This window comes from Podarcis erhardii (genome assembly GCF_964252035.2).
Source record: "Podarcis erhardii genome assembly, chromosome: 1".
Lineage (NCBI taxonomy): Eukaryota > Metazoa > Chordata > Lepidosauria > Squamata > Lacertidae > Podarcis > Podarcis erhardii.
In genome coordinates, this window is record NC_138497.1 from 139586304 (window position 1) to 139603414 (window position 17111).

At 40.8% G+C, this 17111-nt stretch overlaps 1 protein-coding gene across 41 annotated transcripts in view; it reads right to left on the minus strand.

Annotated features, from left to right (window-relative positions):
- Positions 1-17111, minus strand: part of MAP2 (microtubule associated protein 2) — a 343536-nt gene that overhangs the window by 127038 nt on the left and 199387 nt on the right. The window lies entirely within an intron of this gene.

Genomic DNA, 17111 nt, shown 5'->3' on the forward strand with positions numbered 1-17111 from the left:
GAGAGCTGTGGAAACTTCAAGATTAGAGTTCTAGATGAAGTTGGTCTAGGACAGTGATGGCAAAAATTTTAGAAACCGAATGCCCAAATTGCAACCCAAAACCCACTTATCGCAAAGTGCCAACATGGCAATTTAACCTGAATACTGAGGTTTGTGTTTAGAAAAAACAACTCATACACGCTTGGAGCATGAGGAGCAGTTCACATGATGCGCTCAGCTGGCTCCACCTGACTCAGTCGAGGGGCGCAGAATGGAGTGGGAGCAGCTGGGCCGGGCAGAGGTGAGGGTGATGTGAGAAATGTCCTCAGGAGCGCGTGGAGAGGAGAATGTATCAGTAGGGAAAAGAATGATATTAAATTATTGTTTTCTCATTAACACAAAATGTGAAAAGTCTTTAACAGATGTCAGTGGAACTTCCTCCAAATGACCATGCCCGAGATTATGCCCCCAGATTCTTAGACTTCATGATAGAAAGCAGTATCTTTGTATATTTAGATAAAAAATGTTTGCTACAATTTACAATTTTTAAAAAAGTAATCTGAAGTTTTGATTTATATTTTTTAATTTAAAAACTAACTGTTTAAAAAGCAGCTAAACCTGCAGTCCCATATATAATTAACACAGTGGTCTTTACTTCTGATAAATATTGATAGGACTGCACAGCAAAATAATCATAATATTATGACTTTTTCTAAAGATTAGACAAGAAGTACATGTCTCCTTAATGGGATTTCTTTCATTCCAATGAAATGGGCCCATTTGGCTATAAAGTGTAGGTTGCCTTTTATATGTTTCTTTGAATGTTGTCAGACACTTTTCCTCGTTTTTACTATGTTCAGAACTTTTCTCTAGCCATTCTAAACTTGCTGGGTCTTGCTGTGTTTTTCCAATATATTGGCTGAACTGTTTTGGTAACAGCTAGTAAGTCCACTTGGATCAGTTTCTCTTCTCCTTGTACCAAGGGTCAACGGGGTCCTACTTCTCAGAACCAGACATTTTGTTTTTTGTTTTTAAAATAATATTTATTACTTTTTTAAAAAAGAAAAAAGAGACAAGAGAGAAAGAAAAAAAGAACTAGAACAAGAAAAAATAAAACAATACAATACAATACAATATATAAACCATTCAAAACACAACCTCAACACATCACCCAACACAATGAACAAAACAAAACAAAACAAAAACAATTTAAAAACATACATCATACCCTTTTCATATTCTAACTTTCTTTTTTTTCTTTTTTTTAAATAATTTTTATTAATTTTACAACATAAACAAAAAACAAACAAACATAATGCGACTTCCCCAAACCTCCCCTTCACTGCATCCTTATTTTAAAATTTTTTTAGCAATCCTTCATCCCTTTTTATATTTAATTCTCTTTAGAGCTTTTTTCTAAATTTCAATTTTTACAGCTGTAATTCTTTATATCTAATCCCTTGACATCTTAACATTCCGAAATTTTGCAACAATTTTTAAGATAGATTTTGAATTTTTTCCAGTCTTCTTCCACTGTCTCTCTCTTCTGGTCACGGATTCTGCCAGTCATCTCTGCCAGTCCCATAAATTCAGTCACCTTGGTCTGCCATTCTTCCAGAGTAGGTACTTCTTTAGTCTTCCAATACTTCGCCAAAAGAATTCTTGCTGCTGTTGTTGCGTACATAAAGAATGTTCTATCTTTCTTTGGAACCTTTTGGCCCACCATGCCCAAGAGAAAAGCCTCTGGTTTCTTTATAAATGTCCACTTAAGGATTTTCTTAATTTCATTATAGATCATTTCCCAGTAGGCCTTAATCTTCGGGCAGGTCCACCAAAGATGATAAAAAGTTCCTTCGCATTCATTACACTTCCAACAATTGTTATTGGGCAAGTGATATATCTTTGCAAGCTTGACTGGGGTCATGTACCATCTATAGATCATTTTCATTATATTCTCTTTCAAGGCACTACATGCCGTAAATTTAATACCTGTGGTCCATAACTGCTCCCAGTCAGCAAACATAATATCATGACCAACATCTTGTGCCCACTTAATCATAGCTGATTTAACCGTTTCATCCTGTGTGTTCCATTTTAGCAGCAAATTATACATTCTAGACAGATTCTTAGTATTGGGTTCTAGCAATTCTGTTTCTAACTTTGACCTCTCCTTCTGAAATCCTAGTTTCCTGTCCTGCTTAAAGGTTTCATTAATCTGGTAATAATGTAACCAGTCTCGGACTTTAGGTTTCAATTTCTCAAAACTCTGTAGTTTCAGGTTTTCACCATCATATTCTATAATTTCACAATATTTTGGCCAATCTGAGTCCATATTGAGTCTTTTTACCTCATATTCTAACTTTCATTCCCTTATATCATCAACCTCCTCTCACCTCCCTCTTTGTATTCCACTTCCATTAATTGTTTCAGCAATTCCTTTCCATCTTTCTCCATTTTCTATCATATAAATGACTTAACATATTTTTAATCTTATTTCCATTAAAATTAATATACTTATTTAAGCTTAACTCCTTATAGCATTTCTACTAAGGCCATAAAAATTCATTCCAACATTTTCCTGTCACTCATTAATTTTACAATATTTCTATATATAGACTTTAAATCTTCCAATCTTCTTCCACCATCTCCTCTCCCCGGTTTCGGGCTCTGCCAGACACTTCCGTCCACTCCATACAGTCCATCAACCTGGAGATCTTATCATAGAATCATAGAATCATAGAGTTGGAAGAGACCACAAGGGCCATCAAGTCCAAGCCAAGCAGGAAACACCATCAGAGTACTCCTGACATATGGTCGTCAAGCTTCTGCTTAAAGACCTCCAAAGAAGGAGACTCCACCACACTCCTTGGCAGCAAATTCCACTGTCGAACAGCTCTCACTGTCAGGAAGTTCCTCCTAATGTTTAGGTGGAATCTTTTTTCTTGTAGTTTGGAACCATTGCTCCGTGTCCGCTTCTCTGGAGCGGCAGAAAACAACCTTTCTCCCTCCTCTATGTGACATCCTTTTATATATTTGAACATGGCTATCATATCACCCCTTAACCTCCTCTTCTCCAGGCTAAACATGCCCAGCTCCCTTAGCCGTTCCTCATAAGGCATCGTTTCCAGGCCTTTGACCATTTTGGTTGCCCTCCTCTGGACACGTTCCAGTTTGTCAGTGTCCTTCTTGAACTGTGGTGCCCAGAACTGGACACAGTACTCCAGGTGAGGTCTGACCAGAGCAGAATACAGTGGCACTATTACTTCCCTTGATCTAGATGCTATGTCCGAGGCTCTTAACTCTCTTCCACGTCCCTTCTGCGGTTCTTCTTCATATTCTTTGATGCTAAAGAGCAGATCTCGAGGAAACTCCAATCCAACGACACCTCCACTCCCTCTCAACAGGTCAGCCAAATTTCCACAATTAAAGCTAGGATCCATAAAGTATTTCAGGGCATATTTCAAAATTCCTCCAACTCCAAAGGCCCCCCGAGCTCCAATCTCCTCCTGACCCAAGTCCATATTCCAAAAGTCAGTTAATCCCTGCATAGAGGGATCTTTCCAACTTTCCTTTTCCAGTCCAGGCCAGGCTCCGATCTTCAGAGTCTGACTTTTTCTAGTTTCAATCATAAAGGGCCTCAACTTATAGTCTTCGATTTGCCTCTGTAAGACTAAGGCTCCCCCTTGTATTGCTTTAGGTTCGACAACAGCAACTTTCTCCTTCTCCTTTTCAACAATTTGTCCTGCTAAAATAGATTCCTGTGTCAAATCCTGAATAATTTCTGTATTGATGCTCACTTTTGGTCCCAAAAGGTCAGTTTTAGTAATCATAACATCCATTTTTTTATGAAGCTGTTCCAACAAATAGTTTATCTTGCAAAATGCAGTTACTAAGGCTTCTCCTGTCGACGTCTCGAATGTCTAAGGTCAATCTCTAGTTCCCACACTTCTTATCAAGCAGCTGGAGATTTCCCAGCTCCACTCTTGTAACAGTTTCAAAAGCTCCCTCTAAAGGGAAACAGTCTCCACTTGTATCAATCCTTTCAAAGAAAGCTCAAAAAAATAAAGTTGGTTTCAATTTTCAGTTACTTTTCCTCCCTTTTAAACGTAGAAGCGGACAATGGAAACAATATATTTCTCTTATTGAACCGACTGTCAACATCCGTTCTCTTCGCTGTCAATGAACTCTCCCAAAACGTCAATCACTGTCAGTCCGTTCCCAGGTTCAGAGCAGTGGCAATTTAATTCTAATCACTCTCTCCTGCAGGATACACAGTCCAAAATTTCCCCCCTCTTCTCCTGCTTCCAAAGGGGGTCTAATAATTTCAATCGATGGAAGTTTAATCCTTTACATAAGGCTTTCCAAGACCTTAACTTGTAAGCTCTTTGCTTCAGTCTATTTACAAAAGGGGAAGGCGGACTTCCTGTTTTGAACCTTCCCCGTTTGATGTCAAATTAAGGTATTTAAAGATCCAATTTTCCGTACTACTCACGGGTTGTTGTTTAAAGTCCAATTGTCCACAGGAAAAAGTCAGCGCTCTCCGGCAGCAGCAATGCGGCTTCACTCCGTGAAAGAAGCAGTCAATTCAAAGCACCGCGCCGCTCACCCCACGTCGCTCCAGATCCCCAAAACAGGGTTTACCCACGAGTAGGGGAGGCGCAAAGGGAGCCAGCCGAATCCCAAGTTCACAGGCTTCTTCCGCCTGTGATTTCAGTGGGTCTCTACCTTCGCCGTGGCGGTTCAGACCCTACTTTTCACGGAGCAAGTTCCTCCCGTTCGGAGGAGCGCCGACATTGCCGGAGGCGCTAACCCGGAAGTCCTAGAACCAGACATTTTGTCAGGTCGCCAAGGGAATGTCTGTGCTGCCACTCTGATTTGCAGCAGTAGCAGCAGCAGCAGCAGCAGCTAGAAACTTAGAATTATTCCAAGTTAAAAAAATATATATTTCTAGTTGCAATAACAAACCATAGCAGCATAGGCATTCTCTTGGTCATCTTGCCCAGAGTGCCTGGATCTGAAAAAGGACCCCTTTGGCCTTTCTCAGAGCCCTGGGATCCAGTGTTGACACCACTCTAGTGATTTATTTAAAAAGTAAGGGGGGCAGCAGGAGGAGTGCGGGTTCCAGTGTTTGGGGGGGGGGGGTGGCCAGACCCCACCAAGGGCTCAAGGAAGGAATAAACAAAGTGTAATAAAAATGCTACTTTGAGCTCTATTTTCATCCCAAGTGGTTGCAGTGTTCTGTGGTGGACAATACCAGCACACAAATTTGGCTGCATGCAAGGTCTTGGTTAGATTGTATTTAATCTAGCTAGAGTAGAAAACCAGAGATAAGTTACATTGTATTTGGTTTCCACCAATATTAAGTAGCTACATCACACATATGCATATTTCCAGATGGTAATTGTTCTGGATATCAGTGAGCAAAACTTATGCCTTAAAATAACAGGTGCATAAATATTTGTCTTGCTAACTTGAAAGGTTATCTAAAATTATAGTGGCTCGTTTCATTTTAATAAATTATGCACTGCACTTTTTATGCAGTTAGCACACTCATGGAAAATGCAATGTGTATGTATATATTGTATTTTATTCCTTTCCCCTCCCTTTCCACAAACGGTACAGTGAGGCCATGCTAGCAATTGACATATGCATCTCTAGCAAGTTGCTTCAATGCAGATCCAAAAAAGATTAATCTCTAAAGGTGAAAGGAGAGTTTAGTTTCTGGCACTGAAAAATTGCCCTTGCCTTCTGTGGAAGAAGGCTGCAGTTGGTACTCATTAACCTCTTTGCTCAGACTGCCAGGAAAAATAGCAGGGTTTCCTGTTAATGCCACACAAGGAACTAACTCATCTGACCCATTTTAAAGAAGGAGAGCGATTTACATTTGATCAAGGAGAGCTTCAGCTGCATGGGAACTTGGGATCCACTTTGGGGAGGGGGGAAGTAAGTGGTGAATCCCCATCAAGCCTGATGTAGTGATGTCACATGTAGTAATTTAGTTATTTATGTATTAAAATTATTTACATCCTGCTTTGGATGTGATGTGGCTTACAAGTACTATTAAACTACTTATTATTATTTTTAGATGAACAATGTTAACCTATGAAATATTGTCAGGAACCTTCCTTCAGAGCAGTTAGCGGAACATGGACTTTGGGGCAGGAGGAAGAAAGTCCAGGAGGGACTTCCGGTCGGCGCCAGCGATTAATGGCGGACTTCTCCCGGAGCTCTGAGAGAAGTCTGCTCCACAGGTTCGGGTCCTGCCGCTACGGCGAAGCGCGGACCCTTAGAAATCACAGGCAGTGAAGCCTGTGAACAAGGAGGCTCGGCGGGTACCTTTGGGTTCCCTCCAAACTGCGAAGGAGCCTTTTTAAAGGCTCCGGAACGGTTGCGGGGGGAGCGCGGTACTGAGAGCTGCAACCCAGTCCGTGGAGCGAAGCCGCATCGCCATTATCGGAGAGCGCTGATTTCTTCCGGCAAATTGGATTTAAGAGCAACTACTCGTGAGTAGGATTAAAAGCTTAAATTGGATCTAAATTTTAATATATTTGGAAGACCGTCACGGGAAAGGTACAAAAAGGAAGTCTGCCTTTCCGTGCTGTAGATACAATAAAGCAAAGAGACTGCTAAACTGTAACCTTTGGAGATCGTATGGGAACAAGAGAAATCCATTTCTAAAAGCAAGATTTACCCCCCATTTAGCGGGCAGGAACGGTGGGGGAGAACTTTTATTGAATTAATACCTGCATGAAAGGAGAGGAGGAAATATATCCACTGTTTTGATACCCTGGTCGAGGACTGCATTGAAAGAGAAAGAGACTTGTAAATTGTTGAATAACTTTGTGAACTTTGTTGAACTTTGTTGAAAGATACAGTTGGAGGATTACTTTTCAGACTGCTACATATTTGCAACTATTTAGAAAAGAGCTGGAACTGGGGCTTTTTGTTGCCTTTGGGAAGAGTGGGGGGGGGACTTTGAAAGTTTTAAAACTGTGAAACTAAGTTGAGAATTCCCCCCCCCCAGAGGAGACTTTGTTACTTTTTGAAACAACCAAGTCACTAGAAGCTGAGCCACTGGAAATTTCCTACTGAAAACAAACCTCTAGGCGTGAGATCGACCTTGGCTGGGCATGATAGTGGCATGGCAGATGACAAAGGAAAGATAGAGTTGGTTCAAGAGAAAAACCTCAGATCTGGCAGACAATACAAGACTGACACTTCACATCAAAGAAGGCCTTCATTGTCAGGAGCAGCTGCAGCCCCAAAAACAAAATCAAAAACTATGTCTTCAGAAGATGCTCTGACAAAAGCACTGGGGAAAATAAATGAATCTCTGGAACTTCTTACGAGACAAGGGACTGATACATGTAAACAAGTTGCAGAAACAAATAAAAAAGTAGCTGAGAGCTCAGCAAAACTTGATTTGAACACTTCAAGCATAAAAGAACTGGGAGTACAAGTCAGTGCTAATGCTCAAAATATTGGGAAACTTTTAGAAGAATCAGCTACTACTCGAAAGATTGCAGAGGAGGCAAGGGAGATTGCAACTGCAACGCAAGAGAAAATACCACCGCTTGTTAAGAAACTGGCGGACCATGATTTGTCCTTTGCTTTGATAGATCTACAAAGGAAAGAACGGAATTTGAGATTGAGATTTGTACCAGAAAAAGAACAGGACAACTTGGTGGACTTTCTTACAAAGGAATTTTCTGAATTTTGGCAAGAGGGCCTTGAGGAGGACGAATTTAAAATTGTAAGTGCATTTAGACTTGGAATAAGACAAAAAAAGAACAAGGCAAGAGACTGCTTGATTACTCTGAGATCAAAGGAAGAAAGGGATAAAATCTTAAACTTGCACTACCAGAAAACACTGGAAATTGAAGATTCTTACGTGGAGATTTTTAAAGATATCCCTAAGCCCATTTTGGACGCAAGAGGGGAATACAGAGATCTGGCTACACTATTGAAAAAAAGCAGAATCTTCTTTAGGTGGGAATTTCCTCAAGGCCTATCTTTCAAATACAGAGGAAAGAAAATAAGAATAAAGACACTGAGTGATAGAGACAAAATTTTGAGAGACCACGAAGAAGATCTGGTGAAGAAGTGGAGACTGGAGAGGAACCAACATCACCAGGGAAAGGAATATTGGACATAGCAAACCTATCATTTGGATTGCAGCCACCGACAGAAGATGAACAACAACTGGGAGCAGTAGGAGGAGTAAGTAAATAACCCCATCATGGCTTTGCGACTGTTAAGTTGGAACTGTAACGGTTTGAACGTGCCTTGGAAGAGGAAGAACGTTTTTCATATATTAAAGAAACAACAATTGGACTTGATTTGCTTACAAGAGACACATGTGATGAGAGTACATAGAAGATTATCGATTAACAAAAAATTAGGACAAGAATTTATCTCATCTGACAGAGTGAAAAAAAGAGGAGTTGTTATATATGCAAAAGACAGCTTGATGCCGAAATTGATATTTAAAGATGAACAAGGAAGATATTTGGCAATTGAAATTCAAGTTCAAGGACAGAAACTTTTGATTGTAGGAGTTTACGCACCGAATGAAGGCAAATCTGAATTTTTTAAGAAGTTGCATGAGACACTGTTGGATTATTTGGACTTTAATGTAATTTTGATGGGAGATATGAATGGAGTAGTTTCTACAAATATGGACAAAGCACAAAGACTGGTGATTTCTAAAGATGGAAGACTACCAAAAACTTTTTTTGAAATGACTGACAATATGGACTTGGTTGATATCTGGAGAACAAAAAACCCTCTGGAAAGAGAGGGAACCTTCTTCTCTGAAGCTAAGATGACCTGGACTAGAATTGACCAAATATGGGTTACTAGAGGATTGGCACCAAAGATAAAAAAAGTGGAAATCTGCCCAAAAACATGCTCCGACCATAATGCCGTGAAGATGGAGATGAACCAAACAACAGCTGGCACTTTCAGATGGAGGATGAATGACACTTTATTCAGAGATAAAGAATTTTGTAAAAAGGCCCAAAAACACTGAGAGACTATTTTGAGATTAATATGAGGACTAATGTGGATAAAAGAGTAATCTGGGACGCAAGCAAAGCTGTTATGAGAGGTTTCTTGATACAACAAAATGCAATAAAAAAGAGGAGCCAAAATGCGAAAAAGGACAAAATTTTGGAGAAGATAAAAGAAGGAGAAAAGAAATTAAGATCAAAACCAAAGTCTCAGGAGATCCTGAGAGAAATTAAATTATACCAAACTCAGTATATGGAATTGATGGATCAAGAAATAGAATGGAAAATCAAACAAATGAGACAGAAGACTTTTGAATCAGCAGATAAATGTGGTAAACTTTTGGCTTGGCAATTGAAGAAGAGACAAAAATTAAATACAGTGACAAATTTAGAAGTGGATGGAAAAAACATTTATAATCCAATTGAGATTAGAAGCTGCTTCCAGAGATATTTCAAGCAATTATATGCACAAGGGCCACAAAAAGACTCTGAGATAGAACAATTTTTGGAGAAAAATGGATTAAAGGAAATTTCAAGTGAAGGTAAAATACTTTTGAATCAGAAAATAACTGAACAAGAAATAGAAGGTGCCATCTGGATTGACTTCCAAATACTATAAATCTTTAAAGGAATGGATAATACAACCCTTGAAGGAAGTCTGCAATGAAATTCTTGAGGGGGAAAAAGCACCTGATACGTGGAAAGAGGCCTATATCACGCTTATACCGAAAACAGAGACTGAAAAGACCCAACTTAAGAACTACCGCCCAATTTCTTTACTAAATGTGGATTACAAAATCTTTGCTGACATTTTAGCTAAGAGATTGAAAAAAGGTTTGGTGGGGGAGATTCAGAGGGATCAAGCGGGCTTTCTCCCGAGAAGACATTTATCAAATAACGTAAGGAATATAATAGACATTCTGGAAATGTTAGAAGTTAATATAAATACAAAAGCTGTCTTGATATTTGTTGACGCGGAGAAAGCCTTTGACAATATTTCTTGGACCTTTATGAAGAAGAATCTCCAGGGAATGGGGGTAGGTCAAGGGTTTGAAAACGGTATAGGCGCAATATATTCTGAACAAAAAGCTAAACTTATAGTGAATAATGTGATTACAGAAGAACTCAAGATAGAAAAAGGGACACGTCAGGGGTGCCCAATTTCCCCATTACTTTTTATTTCGGTCCTGGATGTTTTGCTGAACATGATAAGAAAGGACCAGCTGGTTAAAGGGGTTCAGGTCGGAGCGAGACAATATAAACTGAGAGCATTTGCAGATGACTTGGTACTTACATTACAAGAGCCAGAATCTAGTACTAAAAGGGTTTTGGAATTAATTAAAGAATTTGGCCAAGTGGCAGGATTTAAACTGAACAAGTAAAAAACTAAGGTATTAGAGAAAAATTTAACAGTTACTGAGAAAGAGAGGTTTCAGAATGAGACAGGTTTAACTGTGGTTAAGAGTGTAAAATATTTGGGGATCAATATGACAGCTAAAAATATGAACTTATTTAAAGATAATTATGAGAAATGTTGGAAACAAGTGAAAAAAGATTTAGAAATTTGGTCAAATTTGAAGCTTTCCTTGTCCGGTCGAATAGCAGTTATAAAGATGAATGTATTGCCTAGAATGTTGTTTCTGTTCCAAACATTGCAAATTGTGGATAAGATGGAATGTTTCAAGGGTTGGCAGCAAGATATTTCTAAATTTATCTGGCAGGGCAAAAAACCCAGAATAAAATTTAAGATTTTAATTGATGTAAAGGAAAGGGGGGGATTTGCCCTGCCAGATTTGAAACTTTATTATGAATCAGCAGCTTTCTGCTGGTTAAAATATTGGCTGCTTCTTGAGAATACAGATATCTTAGATTTGGAAGGTTTCAATAACTTTTTTGGGTGGCATGCATATTTGTGGTATGACAAGGTTAAAGCTCATAAAGGTTTTAAAAACCATATTGGCAGGAAAGCATTGTATAATGTTTGGACTAAATACAAAGATCTGTTGGAGAATAAAACTCCAAGGTGGCTGTCACCAATGGAGGCAAAAGCAGTGAAAAGGCTTAATATGGAGTCTAAATGGCCGAAATACTGGGAAATTTTGGAACAGGAGGGTAATAAACTGAAACTGCAGAGTTTTGAGAAACTAAAAGAAACTAAAAGATAAAGTGCGAGATTGGCTTCACTATTATCAAATACTGGAGGTTTATAAGTTGGATAAGAAAATTGGCTTTCAGGTGGAAAAATCAAAACTGGAAACAGAATTGTTAGAATCCAAAACTAAGAACTTGTCAAAAATGTATAACTTGCTGCTGAAATGGAATACACAGGATGAAACGGTCAAATCAGCTATGATTAAGTGGGCACAAGATATCGGACATAACATTATGTTTGCTGACTGGGAAAGGTTGTGGACCACCGGTATGAAATTTACGGCGTGTAACGCCTTGAGAGAGAATATTATGAAAATGATGTATACGTGCTACATGACCCCAGTCAAGCTTGTAAAAATTTACCACTTATCAGATAATAAATGTTGGAAATGTAAAGAAAATGAAGGTACATTCTTTCACCTCTGGTGGACATGCCCAAGGATCAAGGCTTTCTGGGAAATGATATATAATGAAATGAAAAAGGTATTTAAATATACCTTCTTGAAGAAACCAGAGGCCTTTCTCCTGGGTATGGTTAGCCATGTGGTGTTAAAGAAGGACAGAACTTTTTTTATGTATGCCACAACAGCAGCAAGGATACTTATTGCAAAGTATTGGAAGACACCAGATCTACCCACTCTGGAAGAATGGCAGATGAAGATGACAGACTACATGGGACTGGCAGAGATGACTGGCAGAATTTGAGACCAGGAGAAAGAGACAGTGGAATAAGATTGGAAGAAATTTAAAGACTATCTTAATAAATACTATAAAATTAATGAAGGCTAGAATGACATGGGTTTAAAAATTATGTGGTTTTCAGGGGTGTTGATTAAGGAAAAAGAACAGAATTACCAAAAACTATGGGAAATAAGGGAATGGATTTGTTGATTAGATAATGAAATTAGAATACAGAAGGGGGAGGTATGAGGAGGTCAGGGAAGTTGGGTTTAAGAAAATATGGTTTGAAATTATACTTGGGTTTTTTTGGTTTTTTGTTTGTGTATGTTTTTATTGTTGTTTGTGTTTATATATTTTTATTGGAAACTCTAATAAATATTATTTAAAAAAAAAAGAAAGAACGTCCAGGAGGAGTGGGCATTGAAGTGGCCTTTGGCTACATCCTGCTTTCTCCTGGAGTTCTTCCCACGGGACAGTTGCTAGGAGGTGGCCCTGAGTGGATTCTCCTTCTTCCTCATCTGTAGATTTTTTTGTTTTTGTTTTCCAGGATGGCAGAAGCCTTCCACATTTTTAGAATCATTGAGATCCTGGAACAGCTCACTTAATGCTGAAGAGTCCAAAGCTGTGGCATAAATTAACATTAGTGTTATCAGGAATGAGTGGAAGTTCTTACAATGAGATTTGACAAATCCAGCTCACGGCAATTCCTACACAGAGCTTGGAGCCTGTGAAATTTCTCTGCAACTCAAACAGTACTGCTTCTGTGCTTGACTCCAGTTATACAGTAGTATTAAAGTATCATGTTGTGTTAATATGACCTTCACAAAAGCTATTTAGGAGATTCAGGCCAGGTGAGCTTGGCCTGTTTAGTTTAAAATAATTGACTGCAGTAGCACCAAGAAAATGGTAAACATAAAATCTTAACTTGCTGCTCATTATAAGACTTCTTTCCCTGAGTTCTCTGGAATTAAGTAGGTACTTGCTGACCTAAAGAATATTTTCCCCCATCTGATCCAACTTATAAATTCAACTTTCATTAATTCCCCATGAAAGTACTTATATCAGAGAAGCTCAGGGCTCCTGACAGTTAGGTCCTGTCAGGTCAAAGGTCCCAAGCAGCTTCCTAACCAATTATTTATGCCCATGTCGCTCAACTAGCATATGGGGTTTTACAGACTGTTACTTTGCTAAAGTTTAGGACAAACACACAAGAAGGGCTTCATCCACAGCAAAATGTGCTGTGGAAAAGCTACTCTTGCTTTGCTACACATATGTAAGACACCACAACAATGAAACAGCTAGGCATATAAACAGAAAGACGGGGCACTGGCGGAAATTATTTTTAGGGCATTAGAGGAAAAACAATTTTGCCCAGAGAAAAGCAAGATGAACAGAGCGGCAGACATTCTGTCTAAAAAGTAATTTCAGAAGGCCCTTACATATGTATCCAGAAGCTCTAACTTGCATCCTTAATGGGATGTTGTATACTAATAACATATGTATCGAAATGGATGCTGCAGGGCACAGAATGAAGTCTTGTGCATTTCCTTATTCACTTAAGGAAAGCAGTCTGTCCCTTCAATGACCTCAGCTCTGACCCAAAGGGACTGTCTCTGTTTGAGAGATGATTCATGCCCTCTGCTAACTGAGTTGAATGAAAAGGCTGTATTCAGACTTCAAAACTCTTATCAGTCAGGTTTCCTTCAGATTCTCAGACTGACATGACTGGGTTAGTAACCATGCACTTGCTTTCGTATTTTTTTAGGCAGCAAAGTCTTTTTGCCTTCTCAAGCAAGTCCCTGAAATTGGAATTTTCTTTTTAATGACTTGCTAATTATTGCTGCTAGACTTCTGCTGTAAAAACCGTTACCTCAACCTCTGAGTATAAAACATTAATCATCATAAACTTGCATCCTAAATAAACAGTCGCATGGCGAAGAATGGCATATTGTTAAACCAGGCCCTCTAAACAAATAAAAGCAACTATTCCTTAAAACACAATCTACCACATTTAAAGGCAACCTTGTGTAAATAATATAATATTTTTAGTTGATTAAAGAGGTGTATGAACCCATTATTAATGAAATGCATTACAAGTGGGATGTGTGGAGTCACATTTTACTCCATGAGTATTAAGAAATAACAAAATGTTTTACCACACTGACAATGAAGGACTCTTCACAGTAGCTATGGCAACTGCTAGAAGTGCACCCAAAGTCACGTTGTAGGCCAAAGACTGTAGGAATGATTTAAATGGATCATTGTAGTCTTCTGTTAGATCTGAAATCAGTTTAAATTGGGCATGTTTTTATTTCCATGTCCAGGACTGATTCATTACCCTGCAAAGTAAGTTCTACTTGTAATCATTCTCACCTATGTGACCTCAAGGAGTTGTCAACCATAAAAGTGAGAATGCAGTGCAGTTTGTAAAGAAAAGCAGCCCTGTGCTTTTAAATTTCTATCCGTACCATTCCATCTGCAAGAAAATGAGTAAAACTCCTAGATCTGCCAAAAGTCTTCAGGCAGAAGTGTGCCAACAAGTCCTTAAGAATGAAGCTGCTTCAGGGGAAACAGCAGGATTGGGGCGGGGGGGGGGGAAGGACTGGTGAAGTCCCTGGGAGTGGCTGTGGCGATCACACAGGGTCCCTGGACGCTTCACCGTCTATTGATCCCTGTGCCAGCACTTTATTTCTCGCTGCTACCACCCAGACCCTACCTGGGACAATACTGAATCTAGTCAGGGTTAAATTGGAACATAAACTTCTGCTTATTTATTGCAGTTTAACAAGCATGTGGTTTCATAAACGGTCTCAGTCAATTACAATCATGGGCTGCCTATCCAGACCTATAACTTCCACTATCTGCTCTCACTCCCTAAACCACCTCTCAGATATTTACTTGTCTTCCTAGCTCCTAACTATTCCTGACTCAGCTTACTTCGCTACGCTAACTCAACCTACCCCCCGAGACTCTATCCCAATTCCCTCCCACCCCAACCAACCACCCAACTCCCAACGAACTCCCCCTTCACCCCTCCCAAAGCTGGTTTTATAGTCCCTCAGACTCCACCCCCCTAGGTTCTGACTGGGTAACTTGTTTAACTATTTCACCTCCAGCACTCTCATATGTTAACATACAGGGTGAGAGCCTGTATGATAGGAGAGTTGCCAGATGCCTTCCGAGCAAAAGTTTGTAACTGGCAGAAGGCTGGCCCTCCCTGGGTGTGACACAAGATGGGATGGGGAGCAGGTGCTCCCTAAGGTGATAGTGACTGGGTGAATTTGGTGGACTTTAGTAACACTGTCCCTAATTCTGTTGGATGCCTCCTGGGACAATCAGCTGTGGTAGATTTTGTTGGTAGGCCGTTGTTGTTTACACAATGTGTTTGGGAGGAGTTTGGGGAAGGAGGGCCATAAGTGATGCTATCTTGCATTTCAGTGATCATGTGTAGAGGAAGATATAGAGGTCATGTGTAGTGGAAGGTGATAGGTTACTGTGGAAGAGGATGACAAGGCTGTTTATGTTGCGTTCCTCACTAACAGTCGTCCCCTCGGGTCCAGTATTGGACCACTTCGACCGGATATCCCCAGCTGATGTGGACAGTCTCCTCCGAGCTGGAAAGCCCACCACCTGTCCTCTCGACCCGTGCCCGTCTTGGCTGGTTAGAGCGTGTCCAGACGAGGTGCGGGCCCTCCTAGGGGATATCATCAATTTGTCCCTTGGCACGGGGACATTCCCAGGGGAACTGAAGGAGGCAGTGGTGCGCCCGCTCTTAAAGAAAACATCATTAGATCCCTTAGATCTAACCAATTACCGCCCGGTTTTGAATCTTCCATTCCTGGGTAAGGTGATTGAGAGAGCGGTTGCTGAACAGCTTGGTGGGTTTCTGGATGAAACATCGGCTCTGGATCCATTCCAGTCCGGCTTCCGCGCTGGTCATGGGACCGAGACGGCTCTGGTTGTCCTAACAGATGATCTTCGTAGACAGCTGGATCGAGGCGGGTCGGGGCTGCTGATTCTTCTAGATCTGTCAGCAGCTTTCGACATGGTCGATCACGAACTCCTGGACCACCGCCTTGACGACATGGGGATCCAGGGCACAGTCCTTCAATGGCTGCGCTCGTTTCTCTCTGGTCGAGGACAGAGGGTGGCGCTTGGGGGAGAATTGTCATCGCGCCACTCCTTGGTGTGTGGAGTAGCTCAGGGTGCGATACTCTCCCCGATGCTTTTCAACATCTTTATGCGCCCCCTCGCCCAGCTTGTCCAGAGTTTTGGGCTGGGTTGCCATCAGTATGCTGATGACACCAAACTCTATCTGTTGATGGATGGCCATCCTGACTCGGCCCCAGACACACTGACCAGATGTCTGGAAGCTGTGGCTGGATGGTTACGTGGGAGCCGGTTGAAGCTAAATCCTTCGAAGACAGAGGTCCTGTGGCTGGGACGGGACGATATGGGATTGGGGGGGCAACTCCCATCTCTTGCAGGGGCGCAATTAGTGCCAGCACCGTCCGTTAAGAGTTTGGGTGTAATCTTCGACACCTCCCTTTCCATGGAGGCGCAGATTGCAGCTATAACAAAGGCGGCATTTTTCCATCTCTGCCAAGCTAAGCAGTTGGCTCTATACGGCCTAGGACCCTCGTACCTACGGGACCGCCTCTCCTGGTATGTCCCACAGAGAAACTTACGGTCTTCAAATAAAAACATCTTGGAGGTCCCAGGCCACAGAGAGGTTAGGCTGGCCTCAACCAGAGCCAGGGCTTTTTCGGCTGTGGCTCCGATCTGGTGGAACACTCTGTCACAAGAGACTAGGGCCCTGCGGGACTTGACATCTTTCCGCAGGGCCTGCAAGACAGAGCTGTTCCACCAGGCCTTTGGCCAGGGCACAGCCTGACTCCCTCCTTCGGCAATCTTCGCGGAGCTCTGGCCCAATGGTTGCCATTCGTTTGATTGAATTAATTTTATAATGAATGATTTTAGAGTGTTGTGTTGTGTTGTACTGTTGTACTGTTTTATTGTTGTAAGCCGCCCTGAGCCCGGCTTCGGCTGGGGAGGGCGGGATATAAATAAAAATTTTTATTATTATTATTATTATTATTATTATTATTAGACTAGATTACACCAATACTCTGTATTCTGGCATACATCAATTTACCTCTTATGGGGCCTGATCTAGTAAATGATACACACTGAATTCTCCTTCCCTACAAGGAAAGAAGTTGCAGTTTGAAAGCAAGCTGGATCACCTTCCTCTTCCTGCTAGCCCAAAGCGTGTGTGTGTGTGTGTGT